General features: G+C 39.8%; 1 protein-coding gene across 1 annotated transcript in view; it reads left to right on the plus strand.

Moving 5' to 3' along the window:
* Positions 1 to 26,965, plus strand: part of LOC145999316 (uncharacterized) — a 206,841-nt gene that overhangs the window by 173,252 nt on the left and 6,624 nt on the right. The gene's annotated exons all lie outside the window — the stretch shown is intronic.

The raw sequence follows: 26,965 nt of genomic DNA on the forward strand, positions 1-26,965 counted from the left end.
CCTGTTCTTGAACCACAAGTCTACTGAATCTATTTACACAACTTCTAGTTAATGGTGAATTCGCTTGGACCACTTTGCAAAGCCTGTCCAAGTAGAAAATGTTACATACTACAACCTTAGTGACAATGAAGTTCGACCAGTCACAAATATAGGAGTGTGTTGTGAAAGAAGGAGAACACATGCATATGCTGAACATATTTTATTCAGCAGCCTACATGGAACAAAGGAAAACATAAATTTCCGCTGCAACGCAGCAATGTATGGTGTCCACACAAAATAAAATATTTTCGTCCATCTACACTTGACATTGAAGTTCGACCACTGTCAGAGGGGATCCTGTTTACCATGGTGTGACGCCGCCCCGTCGGCGAATAACTGTGGCAATGTGTCGGGGCATGCTGCGGACGAGTCATTCAAGGTATTCCACATCGATGCAGTGCCATTCCTCCTGCAGGCAGGCGATAAGAGCAGCCACTGTCGTGGGTCCCCTCTGTTGCACACGTCGCTTAAGATCACGCCACACATTGTCAATGGGCGAGAGGTCGGGACTCGATGGTGGCCATGGCAGAGTTCGCACGTGATGGCGAGTCAACCATTCTCTTATCAGCCGCGCTGTATGAGGCCTGGCATTGTCGTGTTGAAAGATGAGACGCCGCCTGTGGAACAGGTGCCTTTGCACTGTGGGAAGATGCCGCTCCAGTATGCGTGTATAGGCGTGTGCATTCACAATGCCCTCACAGACGTGTAGTGGGCCAACCCCAGATGCCGTCATACATCCCCATACCATCACTGACGCAGGTTTCTGTACCCGACGTGCATTGATTTTGCTTCATTATGTTCCTCGTTCCGACAAATGACTGTTTTCCATATTTTCCCGTACACAACATTGCAAATGGATTCGTCCGTCCACAAAACCCTGTTTCACTGCTGAAATGTCCATCCCCGGTACATTCGTGCCCACCGTAGTCGATTGCCTTTGTTCAACATGGAAAGGAAGGGTTTACGTTTCGCCTTGTACACTCTGTAACCGCATTGCTGTAGGTAACGGCGAATGGTTCTGGTTGACACTTCAATGTGAAAGTGTTCTCGATTCCACAGTCGTAATTCGGACACAGAAACATGATTGTTGGTCTGGATATAGCGCCCAAATATCCGTAGGTCAAGCACGCTCAGCAGGCGTTTTCGACCAGGGGCCTTACCTGGCTCCGTAGTACCCGTATTTTGGTGGTGTTTGATGATGCAGTGGACGGTTGACTTGGGTAAGTTCAGTTGGCGCCCTATTTCCCGTTCACTGAGTCCATCCCGTTGCAACTCCACCACTCTTCTCCTCACGGTGTTGTCAATAGGTTTGCCCCTGGCCATGGTGATGATGCACTGCGGTTCCTCGGTGCACAGCATGCGCTTATATACGGCGGACTCCCTTATCGTGTCCGTGACGTCATGCTTCCGTCGAATGCGCCACTATCTGGAATTTCCGTATGGGTCTGGTGCCTGGTCGAAGTTCAATGTCACGCGTATAGTTCCCCGTTTTCGTTCTTTACGTGACCTTGGGTGCAACATGCTGGGATCACGATTCTTGCCTGCTCACACGCCTCCTCTTACACACATGCGTCACTTCTGCGGGTCACCCATTCCACCGCCTATGCCTCTGTGCATTTAATCACGTATTCCTTTCTGGTCGAACTTCATTGTCACCAAGGTTGTAGAAGAAGTTTGTGTGTTTGTGTGTGTTAATTTATGTTGTCTTATACAGAAGGTCATCTGCGTATGTGTGTCCGATTTTGGACTAGCACTTACCTTATGAAAATCCACGGGACCACCATCGGTGGGCCTCAATTTGATCACCATGTGTTTTGGCAATAGCCCTGCACCGTAACTTCCATTGTAGGAGGCTACGATGAAGTACAGGAAGTGGAATCTTCTGCCAGTCCTCCTGACAGACTTTCCACAGGCGCCAGAGAGTGGTGGCACAATAAGAGGAAAGTGCCCGTTTCAGTAGACCAAACCGACACAAATCCACGGGACTCGCATCTGGTGACTTTGCCAGTTTATCTTGAAATGGAATAGCCCGAATGCCGGTGTCTGTTGCCATCTGTTGCAGAAAGTTCTGGGTAGAACAAGATGTATGTGATGAGACCTTACACAGATAGGCCTCACTGAGGTAATGTTCACAGCTTTGAAAAACCTTCCGGAGGTTTAATTTCTCACAGGGTGTGGTTCACAGTTGACTGCGCCACGTGGAGTCGTGTGGCCATCACACATTGCTTCGGGGGGTTTTTCTGTAGTGCCATTCGATGCAACTTCCGAGAGACGGGTTTCATCACTGCAGTGCATGCTCACTTCCTCGTCCCCTGGTGGGCGACAGAATAGCTGGAACCTCGTGGTTTTTATGCCGCTTGATTATGTTCTTGATGGTCGTCGAACCCAAGGTGCATCCATGTTCTTTGCACTGTTTCTGAATTTTTGACACCGAATATTTGGCATGGAAAAGTGCAACTATGTAGTCCTCCCAAAAACGGTTCACCTTAGGAGCCATGATGCACACAACACACACTCGCGATAGTGCCTTGATACTACAGGCTCTAATCGAACTCCCACGCTTTTAACTGCTTGGATCGGTAGATTCTGTTCTCAGGAGTGACAGTTCAAAATCGAACACATATACACGGATCGACCTTCTGTAATACCTTATTAACTTGCCATATCAATTAAAGATATTAAAGAAAAGTTTAACAAATCAAAAGAATAAAAATAAATTATGCAATCAGAGCCACACATGTCATCGAAAGATTTCAAACCTGTCTTAAACTCTGTCTTCACACAGCAATTTTGTTAATTCAACTGTATAGAATTTTTTATGTACCCAGAGAATCTGCACATTTCACAATCATCTGATTATTCAGACATGCTATACTATCCATAACAAAACTCACAATATTGTCATATAAATTATTTATTCATAACTGGGAAATGAGAAACACGGTAGTAGATAAATACAGAGAAACTAGTACTCACTTCATCTGCAAATCTATTTTTTTTTTTTTTTTGTTCTATTAATTTCAGTGTCCACTGCCACCATCCTCGTTGGAACTTGTTGTCCTGTTGCCTGGCGTGCTTCTATTGTTCGTAGTTCTCCGCTAGGTGCCCTGTTGTTAACTGTTTGTCTGTGTCCATGTCGTCTGCTATTTCCCAGTGCTACCTGTTGTAGTAGGGGAATCTAAGTGTGGTGTTCCTGTCCGCTATCAACAGGAATTTACATTAATTTATTTTAATGTAAAAATATTGAAATATAAATACAGAACTATGACTTTGGATGTTCAAACTCTCTAACATATAATAATAATAAATTGCAATCAACTAGCACCTGGAAAAACGTAACTTCATGCAAAACCTTTTAAAATTAATTATAAAAAATTAACAGAATTGAGTCATTACCTGAGGCCTGTATGATACCTGGAAGACACTTATCTACAAGAAGTTGCACCTAATATGTATAATAAGCAAATGCATGTCAAGCAAGGTGTAGGCGATTGTGTAAGCAATCTGCCTTACACAAAGTTTTTCTCTTTACATGGTAGTTACAGAAGAACTAGGATATCACTTGAACATTTACGGTGTTTCATCAGTTCAATGCTAGCACCACTGTTAATGTTGCCAATGTGAATTAATTTCACATATGCATCAAGAAATTCAATTTATGTTAGTCACAGGGACTTTGAGATTATAAATGCTTAGCCTTTGTAACTTTTACATTCACTATTTTCCCATGAGAATGTGTCACGATTATAACAAACTGACCATCACATGGGTATTCTCCAAATCTATTGTGACAGATTTGAAATATGTGTTTTTGTGTTTAGTTTATTATACACCACTTTTCTGGTCTTGAAATCGTAAATCATCCCTTGGTTTCAGTTTGACTACTTTTTTTTTCACTTCCACGTTTATTAAAATGTGTGTGTGCATCGGGACTGCCAGCTATTTGCATCCATCTCAAGATACTAACTAACGAAAAATTATTTTGCATCATGTTACTATCACTGTAGTCTCTAGAACTAGATAAGTTTGCAACAATGTGGGGAAATGATGAATTGTTGAAAATAGACTTGATGGTTGAGTGACAAATGATCTGATTACAGAATGTTGCAGGCTTCATTTTCCTGATTATGCAAAAAGAAATCAAAGCCAACAGTAAATAACAAATATACATAGACTTATACAATGCGGTTGTTAACATTTTATGCTAAGATTTTCCAAGAATTTACCAATCATTCACTTTCTGAATATTCAACTGTGCAGTTGTATCCATTAATAGAAATTCCTATCCATGTTCAAACAATGTTATTGCAACATTAATAGAAATTAAATACAAAATATATTTGTCATTTACTAATCATAACCAAGATCCCTATGGAAGTCTCTACTGTTTAGCATGAGGGAAATACAGACATCATTTTTCTGGAAATTCCAATAAGAAGACTCAGCCCCTTCAGAGTGGGCAAAGTGCTGACTCAAAGTGGGCAATGTCTCCTCTCCAGCTATGTCCTTTATGAGAAACACAATTCTGGGTATTCTCTTTTGTAAGTATTCTGCAAATATTTGTGTTTTGTCAACCATACAAATAAAATGATATGCCTTTATCAGTGATATGTAAATAGCGTTGATTAATCTGTCTAATTCCTAGAATATATTGAAATTGCTAAAAAAAAAATTACAATTATAAACAGTGCGATTTTAATGACAGAGAAACTTGTTAATCATGGTTTCCACGAAGCTGTTTATTTTATTTTATATTTCTTAATTAATTTTGTTGGCTACGGCAATCGTACCTAATGTTAATAGAACATTTAAATAATAAATTAATAAAAGGTTATTTTAATGTTACGTTTTTGAGTATGTTCCAAAGAGAACATATTAGTTAGCTAGTGAGGTAGAGTGTAATTGGGATATCTTGCATGTTGATGGTACAGTCCTTGCAGTATCTGCAAAGGCGCCACCAGGGGGGCATGAGGGGGTGTTTGCGCACCCCTTAATTTTCTTCCACACTCCCTTCTGCACCCCTATCCAAAACCTATATTCTACCGAAATCATTACCTCTTTCAGTGTCATATTATGCCATGTCGTTGTCATATCGAGGGCCGAACGTTAGGTACTGAAGTGAGACTGTTGTTATTATTTATAACATTTTCCTGTGCTGTTCGCAGTCTATAAAGATCAGCACCCCTTGTCTTTATTTCTTCAGAATTGTTTCTTCTTGTGTTTCAAGTAGTCTGTTTGTGTTTTTCGATAAATGTTTGTAGCTCAGTGTCAGTTGTTGTTGCACTGTTGATACACGGTTTTGTTGTCCGCCTTCTTGTTCTTCCTCTTTTCCCAAGTCGCATTGGGAAAAAAACAGTTGCTTCCGAGTATCATGAGGTCGTTCTCTGGCAATTATTTAATGCGAGCGAGTTGTATCGTGACGGTCGTTTCCTTGTTAATTTTTTCTAGTCAATGTACAGCTCTGTACTATCCGAATTATCAGGATATTCAGGTTATCTGTTGTATCCATAATGAATATCAGATGATTTGAATATGGATACCAATTACCTGAATTTTGTGGTCTAGCACTGACTGAAGGGTAACTTTATGCTAACATTCTTAACTTCTGGTTGTTTGTTGTTTTGTTATTCTATTCACAAACTTGAGTTCTGGCTATTAAGAATGCAACACTACATAGGGACACTTCAAAATTAGATCTTAGAAGTACAAAAACTAAGTTTCAAACCAGAATTGGCATCAGGTTTATAAGGACATAAGGCTAACTGGATGAAAAAGACTATGCTATTACTAATTAAAATAGATCACATCATCAGAAGATGACTCTCATCTTATAACCACAGGTAGTTTTCAATTCTAGGATTTTTATATTCCAGTAGTAGCTTCCTGTTCTTGAACCACAAGTCTACTGAATCTATTTACACAACTTCTAGTTAATGGTGAATTCGCTTGGACCACTTTGCAAAGCCTGTCCAAGTAGAAAATGTTACATACTACAACCTTAGTGACAATGAAGTTCGACCAGTCACAAATATAGGAGTGTGTTGTGAAAGAAGGAGAACACATGCATATGCTGAACATATTTTATTCAGCAGCCTACATGGAACAAAGGAAAACATAAATTTCCGCTGCAACGCAGCAATGTATGGTGTCCACACAAAATAAAATATTTTCGTCCATCTACACTTGACATTGAAGTTCGACCACTGTTAGAGGGGATCCTGTTTACCATGGTGTGACGCCGCCCCGTCGGCGAATAACTGTGGCAATGTGTCGGGGCATGCTGCGGACGAGTCATTCAAGGTATTCCACATCGATGCAGTGCCATTCCTCCTGCAGGCAGGCGATAAGAGCAGCCACTGTCGTGGGTCCCCTCTGTTGCACACGTCGCTTAAGATCACGCCACACATTGTCAATGGGCGAGAGGTCGGGACTCGATGGTGGCCATGGCAGAGTTCGCACGTGATGGCGAGTCAACCATTCTCTTATCAGCCGCGCTGTATGAGGCCTGGCATTGTCGTGTTGAAAGATGAGACGCCGCCTGTGGAACAGGTGCCTTTGCACTGTGGGAAGATGCCGCTCCAGTATGCGTGTATAGGCGTGTGCATTCACAATGCCCTCACAGACGTGTAGTGGGCCAACCCCAGATGCCGTCATACATCCCCATACCATCACTGACGCAGGTTTCTGTACCCGACGTGCATTGATTTTGCTTCATTATGTTCCTCGTTCCGACAAATGACTGTTTTCCATATTTTCCCGTACACAACATTGCAAATGGATTCGTCCGTCCACAAAACCCTGTTTCACTGCTGAAATGTCCATCCCCGGTACATTCGTGCCCACCGTAGTCGATTGCCTTTGTTCAACATGGAAAGGAAGGGTTTACGTTTCGCCTTGTACACTCTGTAACCGCATTGCTGTAGGTAACGGCGAATGGTTCTGGTTGACACTTCAATGTGAAAGTGTTCTCGATTCCACAGTCGTAATTCGGACACAGAAACATGATTGTTGGTCTGGATATAGCGCCCAAATATCCGTAGGTCAAGCACGCTCAGCAGGCGTTTTCGACCAGGGGCCTTACCTGGCTCCGTAGTACCCGTATTTTGGTGGTGTTTGATGATGCAGTGGACGGTTGACTTGGGTAAGTTCAGTTGGCGCCCTATTTCCCGTTCACTGAGTCCATCCCGTTGCAACTCCACCACTCTTCTCCTCACGGTGTTGTCAATAGGTTTGCCCCTGGCCATGGTGATGATGCACTGCGGTTCCTCGGTGCACAGCATGCGCTTATATACGGCGGACTCCCTTATCGTGTCCGTGACGTCATGCTTCCGTCGAATGCGCCACTATCTGGAATTTCCGTATGGGTCTGGTGCCTGGTCGAAGTTCAATGTCACGCGTATAGTTCCCCGTTTTCGTTCTTTACGTGACCTTGGGTGCAACATGCTGGGATCACGATTCTTGCCTGCTCACACGCCTCCTCTTACACACATGCGTCACTTCTGCGGGTCACCCATTCCACCGCCTATGCCTCTGTGCATTTAATCACGTATTCCTTTCTGGTCGAACTTCATTGTCACCAAGGTTGTAGAAGAAGTTTGTGTGTTTGTGTGTGTTAATTTATGTTGTCTTATACAGAAGGTCATCTGCGTATGTGTGTCCGATTTTGGACTAGCACTTACCTTATGAAAATCCACGGGACCACCATCGGTGGGCCTCAATTTGATCACCATGTGTTTTGGCAATAGCCCTGCACCGTAACTTCCATTGTAGGAGGCTACGATGAAGTACAGGAAGTGGAATCTTCTGCCAGTCCTCCTGACAGACTTTCCACAGGCGCCAGAGAGTGGTGGCACAATAAGAGGAAAGTGCCCGTTTCAGTAGACCAAACCGACACAAATCCACGGGACTCGCATCTGGTGACTTTGCCAGTTTATCTTGAAATGGAATAGCCCGAATGCCGGTGTCTGTTGCCATCTGTTGCAGAAAGTTCTGGGTAGAACAAGATGTATGTGATGAGACCTTACACAGATAGGCCTCACTGAGGTAATGTTCACAGCTTTGAAAAACCTTCCGGAGGTTTAATTTCTCACAGGGTGTGGTTCACAGTTGACTGCGCCACGTGGAGTCGTGTGGCCATCACACATTGCTTCGGGGGGTTTTTCTGTAGTGCCATTCGATGCAACTTCCGAGAGACGGGTTTCATCACTGCAGTGCATGCTCACTTCCTCGTCCCCTGGTGGGCGACAGAATAGCTGGAACCTCGTGGTTTTTATGCCGCTTGATTATGTTCTTGATGGTCGTCGAACCCAAGGTGCATCCATGTTCTTTGCACTGTTTCTGAATTTTTGACACCGAATATTTGGCATGGAAAAGTGCAACTATGTAGTCCTCCCAAAAACGGTTCACCTTAGGAGCCATGATGCACACAACACACACTCGCGATAGTGCCTTGATACTACAGGCTCTAATCGAACTCCCACGCTTTTAACTGCTTGGATCGGTAGATTCTGTTCTCAGGAGTGACAGTTCAAAATCGAACACATATACACGGATCGACCTTCTGTAATACCTTATTAACTTGCCATATCAATTAAAGATATTAAAGAAAAGTTTAATCAAAGAATCAAATCAAAAGAATAAAAATAAATTATGCAATCAGAGCCACACATGTCATCGAAAGATTTCAAACCTGTCTTAAACTCTGTCTTCACACAGCAATTTTGTTAATTCAACTGTATAGAATTTTTTATGTACCCAGAGAATCTGCACATTTCACAATCATCTGATTATTCAGACATGCTATACTATCCATAACAAAACTCACAATATTGTCATATAAATTATTTATTCATAACTGGGAAATGAGAAACACGGTAGTAGATAAATACAGAGAAACTAGTACTCACTTCATCTGCAAATCTATTTTTTTTTTTTTTTGTTCTATTAATTTCAGTGTCCACTGCCACCATCCTCGTTGGAACTTGTTGTCCTGTTGCCTGGCGTGCTTCTATTGTTCGTAGTTCTCCGCTAGGTGCCCTGTTGTTAACTGTTTGTCTGTGTCCATGTCGTCTGCTATTTCCCAGTGCTACCTGTTGTAGTAGGGGAATCTAAGTGTGGTGTTCCTGTCCGCTATCAACAGGAATTTACATTAATTTATTTTAATGTAAAAATATTGAAATATAAATACAGAACTATGACTTTGGATGTTCAAACTCTCTAACATATAATAATAATAAATTGCAATCAACTAGCACCTGGAAAAACGTAACTTCATGCAAAACCTTTTAAAATTAATTATAAAAAATTAACAGAATTGAGTCATTACCTGAGGCCTGTATGATACCTGGAAGACACTTATCTACAAGAAGTTGCACCTAATATGTATAATAAGCAAATGCATGTCAAGCAAGGTGTAGGCGATTGTGTAAGCAATCTGCCTTACACAAAGTTTTTCTCTTTACATGGTAGTTACAGAAGAACTAGGATATCACTTGAACATTTACGGTGTTTCATCAGTTCAATGCTAGCACCACTGTTAATGTTGCCAATGTGAATTAATTTCACATATGCATCAAGAAATTCAATTTATGTTAGTCACAGGGACTTTGAGATTATAAATGCTTAGCCTTTGTAACTTTTACATTCACTATTTTCCCATGAGAATGTGTCACGATTATAACAAACTGACCATCACATGGGTATTCTCCAAATCTATTGTGACAGATTTGAAATATGTGTTTTTGTGTTTAGTTTATTATACACCACTTTTCTGGTCTTGAAATCGTAAATCATCCCTTGGTTTCAGTTTGACTACTTTTTTTTTCACTTCCACGTTTATTAAAATGTGTGTGTGCATCGGGACTGCCAGCTATTTGCATCCATCTCAAGATACTAACTAACGAAAAATTATTTTGCATCATGTTACTATCACTGTAGTCTCTAGAACTAGATAAGTTTGCAACAATGTGGGGAAATGATGAATTGTTGAAAATAGACTTGATGGTTGAGTGACAAATGATCTGATTACAGAATGTTGCAGGCTTCATTTTCCTGATTATGCAAAAAGAAATCAAAGCCAACAGTAAATAACAAATATACATAGACTTATACAATGCGGTTGTTAACATTTTATGCTAAGATTTTCCAAGAATTTACCAATCATTCACTTTCTGAATATTCAACTGTGCAGTTGTATCCATTAATAGAAATTCCTATCCATGTTCAAACAATGTTATTGCAACATTAATAGAAATTAAATACAAAATATATTTGTCATTTACTAATCATAACCAAGATCCCTATGGAAGTCTCTACTGTTTAGCATGAGGGAAATACAGACATCATTTTTCTGGAAATTCCAATAAGAAGACTCAGCCCCTTCAGAGTGGGCAAAGTGCTGACTCAAAGTGGGCAATGTCTCCTCTCCAGCTATGTCCTTTATGAGAAACACAATTCTGGGTATTCTCTTTTGTAAGTATTCTGCAAATATTTGTGTTTTGTCAACCATACAAATAAAATGATATGCCTTTATCAGTGATATGTAAATAGCGTTGATTAATCTGTCTAATTCCTAGAATATATTGAAATTGCTAAAAAAAAAATTACAATTATAAACAGTGCGATTTTAATGACAGAGAAACTTGTTAATCATGGTTTCCACGAAGCTGTTTATTTTATTTTATATTTCTTAATTAATTTTGTTGGCTACGGCAATCGTACCTAATGTTAATAGAACATTTAAATAATAAATTAATAAAAGGTTATTTTAATGTTACGTTTTTGAGTATGTTCCAAAGAGAACATATTAGTTAGCTAGTGAGGTAGAGTGTAATTGGGATATCTTGCATGTTGATGGTACAGTCCTTGCAGTATCTGCAAAGGCGCCACCAGGGGGGCATGAGGGGGTGTTTGCGCACCCCTTAATTTTCTTCCACACTCCCTTCTGCACCCCTATCCAAAACCTATATTCTACCGAAATCATTACCTCTTTCAGTGTCATATTATGCCATGTCGTTGTCATATCGAGGGCCGAACGTTAGGTACTGAAGTGAGACTGTTGTTATTATTTATAACATTTTCCTGTGCTGTTCGCAGTCTATAAAGATCAGCACCCCTTGTCTTTATTTCTTCAGAATTGTTTCTTCTTGTGTTTCAAGTAGTCTGTTTGTGTTTTTCGATAAATGTTTGTAGCTCAGTGTCAGTTGTTGTTGCACTGTTGATACACGGTTTTGTTGTCCGCCTTCTTGTTCTTCCTCTTTTCCCAAGTCGCATTGGGAAAAAAACAGTTGCTTCCGAGTATCATGAGGTCGTTCTCTGGCAATTATTTAATGCGAGCGAGTTGTATCGTGACGGTCGTTTCCTTGTTAATTTTTTCTAGTCAATGTACCATTTCAGACTTTTTCAACGACTGGTACATAGATGCCAAAAATTTGCGAAGAAATGTTGTGGTTAGTTGTTGGAAAGAGTGTGACCCAAGGGATTTTGTCCTTACACCACAGCATCTGCCTAGATGGAAGGGAGGCTATGTATAACAAACGCAACAGAACATTTTCAGAAAAGTGAAGCTGTCCAAAAAAACTGAATTGATATTTACATGAAAGTGTCTACATAATTTTGTATTTATTGTGTTCTTTTCTTTTTCAAATTGCAGAACTTTAGGCTGCCTTTCTTTTACCCAACACACACAAACTGAACACTCAACAGTTGTTGTCACCTATACAATGCCTTTGACATTGATTAATAACTAAATATTGTACCACAATTGGTTGTGTCTTGTAATCAACGGATCCCAGGTTCGATAATCGGTGGAGGCACATAGTGGTTCGGATCCCACCTTAAACTGTAGGTCCGCCGGACCCTGTGGCCGAGTGGTTAGCACATCGCACTGCGACGCCAAGGGTCCCAGGTTCGCAAATTTCATTCCGCACCCCGTGAGCACCCCCAGATGTTTAATCCTGGCACCGCCACTGAGTACCTGTTTGACGTCTGAAAAAGGGGGAGAAATAATAAGACACAAATGTCAATTTTGCCAGATTAACATTCAAATTAATGCACTAAACTAAGAAAAGATTATATGGTTATAATGTACTAGTTGGGAGCAAGGGTTTGATTGGAGTGCAACTGAGGCTGTGGATGTCAAATCCCAAACTAGCATTAACAGAAATAACTTTGTTGTGAAGCAATGGCTTGCAGTTAATGCACCGCTTCAAGACTCTTAAGTGTTTCACCAGGAATTGGGATATTTTAACCCAAAACACTAATATGTTCAACAATACTCAAAATTAGGGTTGAGCAGATGCTGATGTATCGGTATCAGCCAATACTGGGGTATAGGTATTGGCCAATACTGGGGGTATCTGTATCGGTGAGTATTGGTTGTAATGGTTGCACCGATACCATTGTTTATGAGTTGCTAGTGGCACAACCAAAACCAATTGTCTTTTTCCATTTCAAAGTTTCGATCACCTTTTCAAACTTACCTTTGGTTTTGAAAAAATGAAAAATAGTTGCACATTTGTTAAATGAACCTGTACTCAAGTTTCCGCGAACAGCAAGTACGTGACACAAAGATCTGTATGCAGATAAGACTTGCAGTCAAGTATCTTGCAAATGAAGGGTAACGTGAAATTGTCCCCATAGGAGTTTGCTGCTTCTGTTTAGTTCTCTTCGAAGTCTACCAGGCTTTGTTCGTACAAATGTGGTCTCGTGTAACAATAACCCCAATGAGGTCCCGAAAGCCAACGATGCACCTGTTGGTAATTCTTGTACTTTCTTTGGTGTTTGCGGACATTTCTCTCTTTAGTGACCTCCCGCAGTCAAAAAGGTCATCGCCCATGAAAGTGGTGGACGTGTCTCAGACATAGTACATAGCATTTTCCTGGAAGTTGAAATACCTGGGCTAACCTCCCTTTTCCTTTCCAACTTTAGACTTTTGTTTGTCCCGACCTGGATATAACTTGGTTTCAACACAGGGACCTCAGCAGGGGAATAATTTTCTTTGAACCACAGATGACTGCAGTTACTTTCTGGAAAGTGTAGTGATGGGTTTGGATTTCCTCCCATGCCAAGCGATAGAACTATGCATTTAATTTTTCTTAGAAATCACTTGCTGAAAGTATATCGAAAGGAAAGTCACTTCGAATATCACTGTTCTGAAGTCAATCGCCTGATATAGAAGCAAGAGACTGGTAAGTTTTCATTCTCCCCTTACATTTCGTTTACTAATTAAAGGACAAAATGAGGCGAGATTGGTTTCACATTACAGCTTTACTGTTAGTTTTAGACGTCGTGTCCAGGCTGGTAAATTGCCAATTATTCTTGTGTTCACGGATGATTTAATGTTAGTTTTGGAAGAGTGATCCTTTAGTTTTAGAGGATGTTGAAGAGGCATGATCTATTTTTTTCAAAATTGGGGGAGAGGAGGATGATGACCACACGATTGCTTTGCTCTTAGCTTCACTTAATATTTCTCTAATAATTGAAACATCTGATCGATTGTCACTTTAAAAAAATGTAAAGTTGAGATGCATCGTTGCAACAGAGCATCGTTTGATGGGTTAATTTATTCATCGCCCCTCATCAGAAAGGCATACATATAAAATGTAATTTTAATAATTACGCAGACACACACACATAATTTATATATATATATTATATGTATGTATATGTATATATAGTATAATATAACCTTTGTTATTTTAAATTTGGAATTACACAAGTATCGGTATCGGTTCAAAGTGGTATCGACTCACCCCTACTCAAAATCCAACATTCAATTAATTCAAAGTTCAGGGTTAGCAAAACCGCACTTCTAACACTTAATCATGCATTATCTACAATTCTACTATCTACGCTGTTTCCCCATCTACAACTACTGTAGGACACCTTCATTTATATTTCAGTAATTCTTCATGTGAGAAAAGATCAAAACTTATTTTTGCCAATGTTTATTTTGTACTAAATTGGCATATATCAAATACAGGTGATTCAAAAAGGACTTTACAACTTTGAAAGCATATAGAAATGTATTCAGGTAACTTACAGAGTCTGTTGAGGTGCCATTGCAAAGCAAAACACATCAAGTTTGTCATACAACATTCATGTTGGATCGATGTGGCTACCATTTGTAATGCAGCATACATCCTACCTGAAGTCGGTTTCATTCGAGACTTTCACCAGTAAGTCAGGCATCACTTCTGCAGTGGCAAGCGGTAATGTGAAGTCTCAATTCAGTAAGATCAGCAGGTAAAGGTTGTACAAAATCCGATCTTTAATGAAACCCGGCAAGAAAAATCTAGCAGGGGTCAAATCTGGGGAGCGATTGTGCCATGCAATTGGACCTGTACGACCAATCCACCAACCTAGGAATCAGGTATCTAGAAAATCACTGACTGCTACGTGGTAGTGAGGTGCTGCCCCATCTTGATGATAGTAAAGGTCTACATCTTGGTCATCCTTGTCGAACTGAGGAATTAGAAAATTTTGTAGTATATCCAGATGCACGATATCATTTATGTTTGCCTCCTGGAAGAAGAACAGGCTGTACAATTTTTGTTTGCTAAGGGCACAAAAAACACTAACCTTAGGGCTATCACTAGAGACTGGATGTTTAGGCAGAAAAAACATATAAAATAGGCAGGCAAATAAGCACTTATAATTTTCAAAATAGGCATTAAAATACAAACAGGCAATAAGAAGGCTATGAAATTTAACTCAAAATAATGAAGATAGACATGCAAAAAGGAATAGATGTTTAAAAAATATAGAAACATAACTGTACATTCTTTATAGTTGCTTAAAATAAACCAGGAGCTCATCATTAGAGACAGCAGTCCAATATTGTACTTAATAAATCACTGCAAACAGGAGTCACGTCAGCCCAAAATTTTCCATTCTATGATGGCTACACACAACAGTCTGACAAAAGAAATTGTTGACTACTTCCAACCAGTACGCAAATTATTTAAATATACACTTTATCACTGCACACAGGGTTATATCAGTTTAAAAATTTACACTATATATTCCACACAGCAGTTCGAACTATGGAACTGTTTAAATGCATTTCCAGTTTGTACTGTAAGGTTTCCCAGTCTCTGAATAAGCACTAATTGCGGTTGCACATCACAACAAGGTATTTCTTCAGGTGATCAACTGACAAGTTATGTCTGCGGTCGGACAACACATTTTTTAGAATTGAAAAAGACCTTTCAACCTTCACAGATGTTACGGGAGCATACTTAAAGCACGCGAGAACATGTGGATCTAACTCACTTTGTATATTTTCACCTTTCAGAACTTGTTGAATTGCCCTTAATTTGTCAAAGTCCTTATTAGCTGCAATAACTCGCTGACATTTCTCATGAACAGCCTGGCCTTTAGCACCTGGTTCAGCACAAATTTGGTCAACTGCAGAATGAAAATGGTCCATAGAATTTATCAGTGTTTCACTTCTCTCTTCCAGAAATGTTATTGTGTCTGCCATATTTGAATAATGGGTGGTGATGAATCCTAAGTCGTTTCACACAACAGAATTTTTCAAAAGATGCTGTGTTACGTAAATTGATGTTGCATCATCTTCAGATAGGGAATGAATTACTTCAGCCACCTTCTGATAGTTGGTCGCATAATATACTGCAGCAGATATGCAAGTAACCCATCTAGTTAGTATTGGCTGTGGAGGCAAAGCAAGTTCAGGGGTTGTTTCTTTAAACAATAGAACCTGGGATGGTGCTTTGAGGAATATTCTCATAGCATTGAAAATTAAAGAGTCAACTTCGGGAAATGAAACACAAATTCCTCTGCAACTCGATGGAGAGCATGAGCGAGACATGTTATGTGCAGCATAGCGGGGAAAATAGCTTTAAGGGCCGTTGCTGCTTTCTTCATATATGGCGCTGCATCTGTTACAAACAAATGCACATCTTCATGCTTAACACCATGAAAATATTTTGGGCTCTGCATTGTGTTCCATTGTACCAATTACAACATTAGCAAGAAACCTTCCCATAGCATTGGTTGTTTCATCAATAGACACCCAAATTCCCCCCCCCCTAACTTCCTCCCTAATTCTTTCAATGACACCCGTGTAACACCCTTCGATGTAATTGTTACGCAATGGTGACTCATTCGGTACATGCTCACCTGTGTACATCGATAGGAATCCCCTTAAAGAGGCATTCTGCAATTTCCACAAAGGAATGTCTGCCTCTATGAATGTCTTACACAAATCTGCAGAAAACTGACACTGCCTAGGAGAAATAGCATAAGATGTAATTAGTGACGGTTTTACCTCGCATGACTTTTGCTTCTCAATAGAAACCGATTTGTGTTTAGCAGTTTCTAAGTGTTGCGTAACGTAATATTTTTTTCTGCAATTCACAGTATTTTCACATAACTTACAATATAAACACCGATCCATCAGTTGTAAACACACTGGACCCAAATTCTTTCACATAGTTGTACAATTTGGTTCTCAGAGAAGATGCTTCCTTTGGCATTTCTTCAAGTAAAAAGCACAAATACACACAAAATTTCCACCCATTCTCTTTTTAATAATGTCCAAAACGTGCCCCTCTTGATGCTCGGGAACATACTTTTTACATCTAAGCTAAACATTGTCGTCTTCATCTCATTTAACTTAAGTCCTTTTATGAGGTCTTCTACTTGTTCACTGTTCTTAACTGCTCTGCTTTCTTGCTGTGTTACTAACACTTCAATAACTTTCTTTAATTTCTTTTCCAAAGGTTCCAAAATATTGTTTCTGCAGTTCATTACTGGTCTTAACTTTATCTCCTCTTTGTGTATCTTTGGAAAGCCCTTCAAACATGGTAGTCTTCCTGTCTCCTTTATGCATTTCTTGAATCCACTCCTCCTACAGTCTTGTATGGCCCTTTCTTTTATAGTTTGTTCTTCTTCTGTTCCACAAATCTCCTCATATCCGTTTTCTTTTAGGTCTTCAAACTTCCTCTCGTACCATTCTCTTTCCATCACCACAATTGCTCCTCCTTTATCTGCCTGCTCTATCACCACATCATTTCTTGTCTGATTTTCTTCATCCCTTCCCTTTCTTTTTGACTCAAATTATCTACTTTTCCTTGTTTTCCCATTTCTTTCTTCAGTATGGCTGCTGTTCTTCTTCTCAACTTGTCTCTTGCTGGTTCTTCTTTTATATGGAGCACTGCTTCTTCAATGTCATATATAACTTCCTCATAATCTACATTTCTTTCTTTAACTTTGAAACCTCTTCCTAGTTTTAAGAAAGCTTCCATTTCTTTTGATAGGTCTACATTCCCTATTAGCACAACTCTTCTTCTGGTATCCTCTTCTTCTCCCCTTTCTTCTTTCCATCCTAGTCCCTCTCCTTTCTTCTTCAACTTTATTTTTATTTTCTCTCTAAATTTCTCCTGCCAGCTTTTCATTTCGTAAAACTGGAATGGGGGACTGAAGGTAAACAAAGAATGGAAGAAGGTGTTAGAAAGAGTGGAAAGGACAAGAGAGAAAGAGGAGAGGAGAAGGAAGAAAATTAAAGGAAAAAGAGCGTTGCATAGAAAGTCCAACCACATTCTATATGGAAGTAAATATGTTTAGCCTTTTAGGTGAAAGTACAGTTCACAAGTGAAAGCCACCTGCTAGAAAGTTCCAGAACAACTTTCTAATGGTCTGGAGGGAATAATGTTTTGTGTATATATAATTCCCTATTTCTGTATCTTGTTACTTTTGTACTTGATACAGAGTCTGAAGAAGACCTTGCTAGAAGGTTGAAATGTAACGTTTAGTTTATGTTTTTAATAAAATAAATTACTGCCTTGGTCAACATATATATTTTTTCATATTCATTTTTTTTAAATTTTGGCTCTAATATTTATAGTTACAAAAAAGCCATTTCAAAAGTGAATATAATTAGTTGAATGCAGTGAATTACTACAATTTTTTTATACTTATAGAATATTAAAAAATCTGATTTTAGCAGAATTCAGAATGAATTGCAAGTTTATCTGTTAAAATAAATAACCTTATCATTATTTTTACTAAAATATCGAAAGAGACTAGACTTGGAGCTATATTGATAACCGAGTGTTCACAATTTCTGTACGGAAGGTTCCAGGTTTGAATCCTAGCCTGTGCATTAAGAGTGTGTCTTTCATCAATGCCATCTAATCATTATTTTCGCAAATAGTCAAAAGTGGATGGAAAGCATCGTTATATTGTGAGGATGAAAGTACGTACAAAGAGACGAGACTAGGACAGTATAAGCAGGGGTAGAAAAATACAGGGTGCCCAGTCACCATGGTGCCTGAAAATTTTCACGGACCGCCTGAATTTTCAAATACAGTTCTATTTTTTTTCATTCAAAAAATCCAAGTTTGCTTAACGAATTTTCCATCCTTTTTTTTAAAAAAAAAATAACTAGTACAGTTTGTTTTTTATAGTTTGTTTTTTTCTGTATCACGTTGCTTCACTAAATCAAAATTATAAAAAGCCATTATAAATTTCTTCACTGTTGCTAGAGAAATTTTCAAATCTGGAGCAATGTGGTAGAGTCAGCCATGTAGGCTATTAAATCTTTTAAGATCTCGTTTCAAAATGTTTATACTTTGTTCCATATATCTCTGGAGCAAGGCTGCGCATAGCGACAGAAAAGGGGGAGAAATCAAATGGGCAGAACAAAGCAGTACCCGCTGCTGGGAAGGCAGGTAACTGCAGTAACCCCTCCATGCAATCCCGATCCTCTCAAGTGTTCATTGGTGAAGCTGTCTGGTGTCACTACTTGCACAGAGACTTGTTTTCGTTCGCCTGCTCCGTGTATCATCATCATTGTTTTTTTGGAGCAGCAGATGAACTTGGCTTAAACTTCATATAATCGGTCAAACGACGTGACTAATCCTATAACTTCTTCATTCTTCTTTTTTTTCTCTTTTGCAATCTTTCGTTTGGCACTCCCGCTTTTAAATACCTCTTTCTTTATATGGCGATTAGTTTGCATTTTATTTCCGTCCATAATACTAGATTATATATATAAAAAAATATTACAGTGATAGCTTTACTTTGTTGTTATGAAAACGTGTTAATAACAAATTGAAACAGTAGGCCTACCACCAAAACACGCAATAGAGAAAGGTTAAACGCCCAATACAAATTATTCATACATGGCGTGCATGTCAACATGAATACAGCACAGCGACTGATCTATTTTTAGACAGCGCCAGTGTTCCCACACCACGCCAAGTCATCGAGATTCCTGAATGCTGGCTCAACTCATATGAGCTGTCCACAGAAGAGATCAGCTGAATTAGCCCACATAACACACAAAATAACTGCATCGACGTCTTTCACGTTTATGACAGGATTATCACAGTATTAAAACAAAGACATTTTTTTATTTTAGTCTATTCAAAATTAAATTTTTTAAAGTTTTTTTTTTTTGTGGTGTGGGCCCCTTTGTGGTGCAGTCCCATTGGCTGCAGCCTAGATAGCATGTGCGTAAATGCGTCCCTGTGCCTGTACATAATAAGGAAGGAACGTTTCACTCTTGAGGGCTTTCCCTCCTTACATAACCAACTTCATACCCGACGGCCGCACATCACACAACCAACCCTGCAGAAACAGAAGGAATTGTACTATGAAACTCTGCCTCACCCACAATACTCACCGGACCTCCTGCCAACGAAGTAACACTTCCCCAAGCATCTCGCAAACTTCCTATGAGAGAAATATTTCACAGAGATTGAAGTTTCCGGTTCATTTAAGTGATTTCGTGACAATACTTCCCTGCTGTGATGGTGGCGCTTGGATTCAGATAGTTGTAGTGGATGTCTTCGGCAGCAGACCAGTAAAACAGTCACCATGCAGAGAAGTATTACCTAGAATTAAGGTAAATCAAGCATTAGGAATACTATTTTAAGGCAGATCGATCAAGCAATAAATATGCTTTAAAATGCAATATAATCAGTGAGATATACAGGGTGGGCACAAAGTCGCTTTCCCCAATAAATGAAGAAATCAAATAAAAGAACCTAGGTGACTTGACAATCTTCATTGTACTTCAAAGTGTCGTTTGTACTTCAAATACTGTTCAAACTGTCCCCCACCATGTTCAATGCACAAGGTACATCTCTTCAGCACTGATTTGCAAATATCATGACACAATTGAGGATTGTCATCCAATCTCTTGAACGATTGTTCGATTAGCTGATGCAAGTGAACCAAATCCTGCGGTTTCTCAGAAAACACTTCGTCTTTGACAATACCCCACATGGAGAAGTCACATGGTGTGAGGTCACATGAACATGGTGGCCAATCTGTGGTATCACGACAACCAATCCATTCATGGAAATGTTGATCCAACAACTCTCTCACAACAACACTAAAATGAGGCAGTGCTCCATCGTGTTGCCACGTGAATGGAATGTTTTCATAACGAGGGTTATTGACAAGTTCTTGAATCACAATGTCCTGCAACATCTGAAGGTATGTGTCACCAGTAACAGTTCCTTCAAAAAAGAATGGTCCTATGACACCACCACTCCAAATACCACCCCAAACAGTGACACCAGGGACGTTTAACTCTTCCGTCATATAATTTCGTGTGGATTGGTATCACTCCAATAAACACAATTGTGTCTGTTTACGTGACCGTTCATCTTGAATGAGGCCTCATCTGTCCACAAAATTCATTTCCAGAAGTCTCTGTGAGCTTCGTTCCAAATGAGACATCACTCACAGAACTCAACACGTCGGTCCGGATCACATTCATGTAACGCGTGCAGAAGCTTTGGCCGGTAAGGTTTCATGTTCAAATCCTTTAACATGTTCCTTACAGAGGTATGTGTCATTCCCAGGTCCCCTGCGTGCCTTCTGGTAGACTTCTTTGGGCTGGACACACAAGTCTGAGCAACATGTGCAGTGTTTTCTTCATTTCGTACACTTCGGGGTCATCCGCTTCGCTGTAGATCATGCACAGGACCTGTAGCCTCAAACTGTTGGTTCAGGTTTCTCATGGCTTGACGTGATGGTGGTTTCATACCTGGAAATCTTCTCCTGAATTCTGCTGTCACCACATTTGTGTTTTTGTTGTGTTTCCACCAAGCTTGTAGCATGAAAACACATTGTTCATTTGTTAATTTGCGATTCATATCAAGATCTGCAATGCAAGATAACAACTTCACTCAGTAAACAACTCTCTTCAACAAACAGTAAACAAAACACGTACGGAAAACATTGTTACCAGTCCTAGAGACACAGTAGTGCCAGTCCTAGTACAAAAAAGATGCTCGGTGATACCTTGCTTATTTATTTTCTTTCCTTACTTGTTTTGGGGAAAGCGACTTTGTGCCCACCCTTTATATAAGGAAAAATTATTTGCAAAACACAAAGCAAAACAATATGGCCATTATTTTTTCATCAACCCAATACATAGGAAGGCACATACAAAAGAGAAATATTTTAATTTTCAACAGAAATTTTGCCTGTAAAGATTACCTTAGGAAACATGTGAGAATACACAAAAAGATAAGCCTTTCCTTTGTTCAAGTTTTGGCTAAGATGTTGCCCTCTGCTTGTTAAATTTTATCCCTGGGGAAATTATATTTGGGGGGAAACAACAAATTATTGGCATTTTTTTTCTCACTTTGCCATTCAATTGCAACATTTTCTGTCAGACAGCTGGAATATCCAATTTTGGCGAATGCAGATGTGGCCTCAAGGGCTGTTATTTTCCTAAAACTGTCAAAGAAGTTGAAGAGCATCTCCCCATTTCCCTTTTCTTTGTCCACGGAATTTGGCAGGAATGTGAAAGTTGCAAATGAGTTGTCACGTGACTCGAACTTGTCACCACACAACGTCTGTATTTGTATGAGTGCCAAATACTTGAACAGTAGTGCACGAAGATAGCCTACATGGAATTTTTGATGCGAGCATGATAGTCCTTTACAAAGTCATTTTTTTAAAGATAAGTGTGCTTTTTTTTTAGAACAATGAGCTAGATTTTTTGTGAAGCTACAATGTTAGTAAAAAAAAGTGAGCATTACGAGTTCCAGACTCTGCAATGTCTGGAATCTGCCTTCAAAATAAACGAAAACAGATAAAGCTGGTGGCGTTGAAGACTGTGTTGATCAAAGGATCGGTTCTGAAAATTTGCAAGTGCATCTACACAAGAAGGCAGTAGTAGTAAAGAGGCAAGTTCCTTTTGATTGTTGGTTGCCCATGAAAAATTTAACAAATGAAAAAATTACACGGCTGTAGCTTGATGTACGAGGTCCGACAATAAAGTAATGAGACTGTGGTCCATAATCCACAACCTGGCAACACCTCATGAACTTGCGAGAGGCATGCTGGGAATTATGCTGCCATGTCGTGAAGGAGGTGCAAGGATGTCATCACGTAATAGCTATGGAGCATGGAGTGAACATCAAGTTTCATGAAGGACATTCTGAAAACTGCTTGCGGGAATAAACATTTCTTGAATTCTATTGTTGTGGAGGACAAAACAGAGCATTTTTACTACGGACCTTGTACGAACTAACAAATCGCTGAATGGAAGTCACTAAATTTACCAAGAGGCAAGAAAATGCAGCTCTCAAAGCCAAGGGTGAAGACAATGTTTTTTTTTTAATGATAGCAAAGACATTATTCATCATGAAATTGTTCCAGAAGGTGAAAGTGTAATTAGTTGTTACTATTGTAGTGCTCGGAATGATTATGGAAGAGAACATGAAGGTATCAGACCTCAGTATCCTGAACCGGGCACTTGGTTCCTGCTCCACGATAATGCACGTTCCAACAGAGCAGTGGTTGTCTATACATTCCTAGTCCAAAAACAAGTGAGTGTGTTGAATCATCGACTTTACTCCCCAGATTTATCCACCTGTGATTATTCCCCGTTCCCGAAAGTGAAGCTCCTGCTGAAATTACACACTTTTGATGAACACAAGACCAGACAACAGGTTGTGACGTCCAATCTTCAAGTCATACCACATGAAGACTTGCAGATGTTGTATTGATCGTTGGCCAACTGTGCCAATTGCTGTATTGATGCAGGAGGGATGTACTTTTAGTAATAATCAAGCAATGTTCAATTTTTTGTTTCCTTTTCACAATATAAATCTGTCCCATTACTTGATTGTCTGACCTCGTATATAGTGATAAAGTTACACATACATAATCTATAATAATTGGCGAGTCGGAAGGTGGTATCCTTTGTTGGAAATATTTTTCGGTTTCAGCATGCGTTGTCAAGTTGGTAGTTTTGCAATTTTGCAAGTTAAACACATTTGTAAAATATCATGACTAAAAATACAGAAGAATCAAAAATGAATTCATTCAGTTCTGTAACAACAATTGATCATGAAATGATATATACAATGATGGACATTATATATGCAGTACTGGTAATCACTTATGTTTTGTATTCAAGGAGACCTGGACTAATTATGTGTAACTTGGTGACCCTCCTAACGAATTCCAACATCCTGTGTTGCATGGCCGAGTGAACGTGTGTAAGTTGCGCTCCCAGAATTTCGTTATACAAAGGCAGGTGTAAAGAGGATAAGCGGTGTTGTTTCATAGAAACTGTTTCGTAAGTGATAGTGTGAACGATTTCTGTATAGAGATACTTTCCCACCCCAGTCACTCTATCGAAATATTGAATAGTTTCTCTCGCTTGTGAACGCGAACAAAGCAGCCAGCAGCCATGGCGCCTAGAAAACACGGAGCATCAGCAGCAGCTGGAGGTCAGTCACCCCTGCAGGACACAGAGGCCTTCGTCAGGGAGATCTGCGAGCAAGTGAAATCAGCGGTGCAAACCCCAGAAGTGCTAAAACTGATCACAGATTCCATAATTGAATCGATCACAAAAGCTGTGGTGGATCGTTTGACAGAAACGATGAAGTTCAATTCGGAAGAAGTCAACTACCTTCGCGCGGAACTCGCGGACAGAGACGAAAATATCCGAAATTTGCAAGAAAAAACAGAGGATCTGTAACAATACCAAAGAAGAAATAGCATACGTATCTTCGGAATTCCAGAGACCGAAGGGGAAAGTACCGACAACATCGCCCTCTCTCTTTTTGAGGAGCATTTAGGGGTTCACATAAGCAACGGTGATTTGTGCCGCACGCACAGGGTAGGTCCGAAGTCTCCCGGGTCGCACAGAGGCATCATCGTGAAATTTACTAATTACAGGGCAAGGTCGCTAGTTTTCAGGAACAAAAGAAAACTAAAAAACTCTGGAATCTCCATAAGAGAAGATCTCTGCAGTGCACGGCTGCAGCTTCTCAGGAAGGCCATCGAGAAGTTCGGTCTCAAACAGGTGTACACGGAAGATGGGAAAATAGTGATCAGGAAAGGTAACACAAAACACTATGTCACATCATGTAGACAACTATCAAACCTATAAAACAATCTAGCCGTAATACGCGATAAAAAAAAAAGAAACAAGAAAAAACTCTGGGATCGCAACAAGTGCCTCCTATGTCGCTCATAGGAAGTGTATTCTACAAGAGCCATGAAAACTAATAATCTAAATATGTTTAATTCTATTTTGCCGTTAAAATATTATGTGTTTGTGTCTTCGTCTCAAGCAATAGTGTGTGATTGTGTGTCGTTGTTTGTGTACTCGTTTCCACCCGATGAAGAGAAGAAATAACCTGGATGCGTGTCTTAGAAATTTTCGTGTTAGTCAGGTAAGTGCTTGCCTTGATATATTGTTCGCTTTTTTGATCAAAGAACGTCCCCACAGCTACGTATTCCGATCGGCTGCAGAGAGAGGGGAGGGAAGGAGAAACAGTAGCGCCTTTTTCTTTCAAGAATGGGTGAAAACGTCATGAGAGAGAGCGACCCCTACCCGCCTGACCATCAAACAGTCTCAACCCCCGTTACTCGGTCAAAGACCCACGACACCCTGGTTCGGAAGCAGAGGTTGCCAAATTTATCCGACCTCAGCATAGCACACGCAAACGTTCGTTCTTTAATCCCGAAAATAGACGAACTGAGGTTCGTGGTACGCCAACGTGCTTACGATATCGTAATACTAACGGAAACGTGGCTCTGTAGCGCAGACGGGACGAACGAAATCAACATCCCCGGTTACTCGGTTTTCCGTAACGACAGAAACAAGAAAGAGGGCGGGGGCATTGCCATATATATCCGCTCGGCGCTGGCAGTAAAATTCGTAGACTTCCGACCATCCGAAGCCAATGATATTGAATATATTAGCATGATAGTTAGTGTAAGTGACCTAAAACTTGGCATTTGCGCGTTTTACCATCCACCAAATGTACCCTATACAAATCTCGCCATCATGGAAGAAATTATTTCAGATAACTATGCCAGCGTAGACGCTTTCCTTATGCTAGGCGATTTTAATTGCGACATGCTCAGCACACAAAAAGCGGAGACCCTGTTTCTTAAAGATATTATAAAATCGTATAGTTTAACACAATTGATTGATAAACCCACTAGAATAACAGAATCTTCCGAAACATTGTTAGATTTAATAATTGTTGACAACCCCAACATTGTATCTTCTTTCGAAATCGCGAGTCCAATCGGAACTTCAGACCACTGCTTGACGAGCGTGTCACTGCATTGCGCAAAACCCAGGGATAAAGCCAAGTACGTTACGTACCGAGATTTTAAGAAATTTGAATATGAAAATTTTTGTCTAGATGCTGTAAACATCAATTGGAATGAAACGTTTAAACTTGGAAACATCGATTCTAAAATAGAATTTCTTGAGAAAAATCTCGTCGCCTTGTTTAACGCTCACGCCCCATTACGAACGGTTAGGGTGACGAAAGAGCCAGCGCCGTGGCTAACGGATAATCTTAAGCTGCTCATGAAACTGAGGGATGGTGCGCTGCGTAAATACAAGCGAAGCAAATTAATTTTACATTGGGACGAATATAAAAGATTAAGAAATTTTACCACTTCTGTTATGAGGCAAGAGAAAAAAGCTTATTTTTCTTTTATTGTAAATAACAATAAGAGAAATTCAAAGAATATGTGGAATAGCCTAAAAACAATTGGTATCGGTAGCAAACGGAACGCGGGAGAACTTCCGCCTCACCTGAGCAGTCCCTCTGAAATTAATAAACATTTTGCAAATGTCTACGACAGTGTTCTTCGAGACAAAGCCATTATTGCAAAGGAGTGCAAGTATTTCTTAGAGAACTGCTTTCAAAACGATGCAAAAGAATTATCCTTTTGCCAGGTTCAAGATTCTGAGGTTGAAAAGGCAGTGTACAGTATTCGATCAAATGCTGCAGGAGTGGACAACATTACGTGCAAAATGCTTAAACTGGCCCTTCCCTTCATACTTACGGCACTCACGCATACCATAAATTTTTCTCTGAAAACCAGCCAATTTCCAAATGCATGGAAAGAAGCTCGAGTTATTCCGCTCCCCAAAAAGCAGGCGTTAACCTCTCTAAGCGATTTAAGACCAATCAGCATTCTATCAATATTTTCAAAAGTCACAGAAAAGATAATATCTATACAATTAAAAGAGTACATTGCAAAATATAATATCTTACCTGATTCTCAATCAGGTTTCCGTACTTCTCATAGTACAACCACGGCATTATTATCTGTCACGGACAATATTTTACGTTCAATTAACGATAAAAACTAACTATACTAGTGTTATTAGACCTTTCTAAAGCTTTCGATCTTGTCAATCATAACCTTCTCCTAGCAAAAATGAAATACTACAGTTTTTCGAAGCCTGTAATAAACTGGTTCCAATCATATCTAAACGAAAGAAGACAAAGGGTTTTTTACCCTGCCGACACCGGATCATCACCGATAACATTAAATGGAGGAGTCCCGCAAGGTTCCATTCTGGCCCCCCTTTTATACACCTTATACGTCGCTGATATATCAAAGACCATCAGCCATTGTAATATACATTGTTACGCGGATGATACGC

This window comes from Lepisma saccharinum, chromosome 15, assembly GCF_977018435.1.
Source record: "Lepisma saccharinum chromosome 15, izLepSacc3.1, whole genome shotgun sequence".
Lineage (NCBI taxonomy): Eukaryota > Metazoa > Arthropoda > Insecta > Zygentoma > Lepismatidae > Lepisma > Lepisma saccharinum.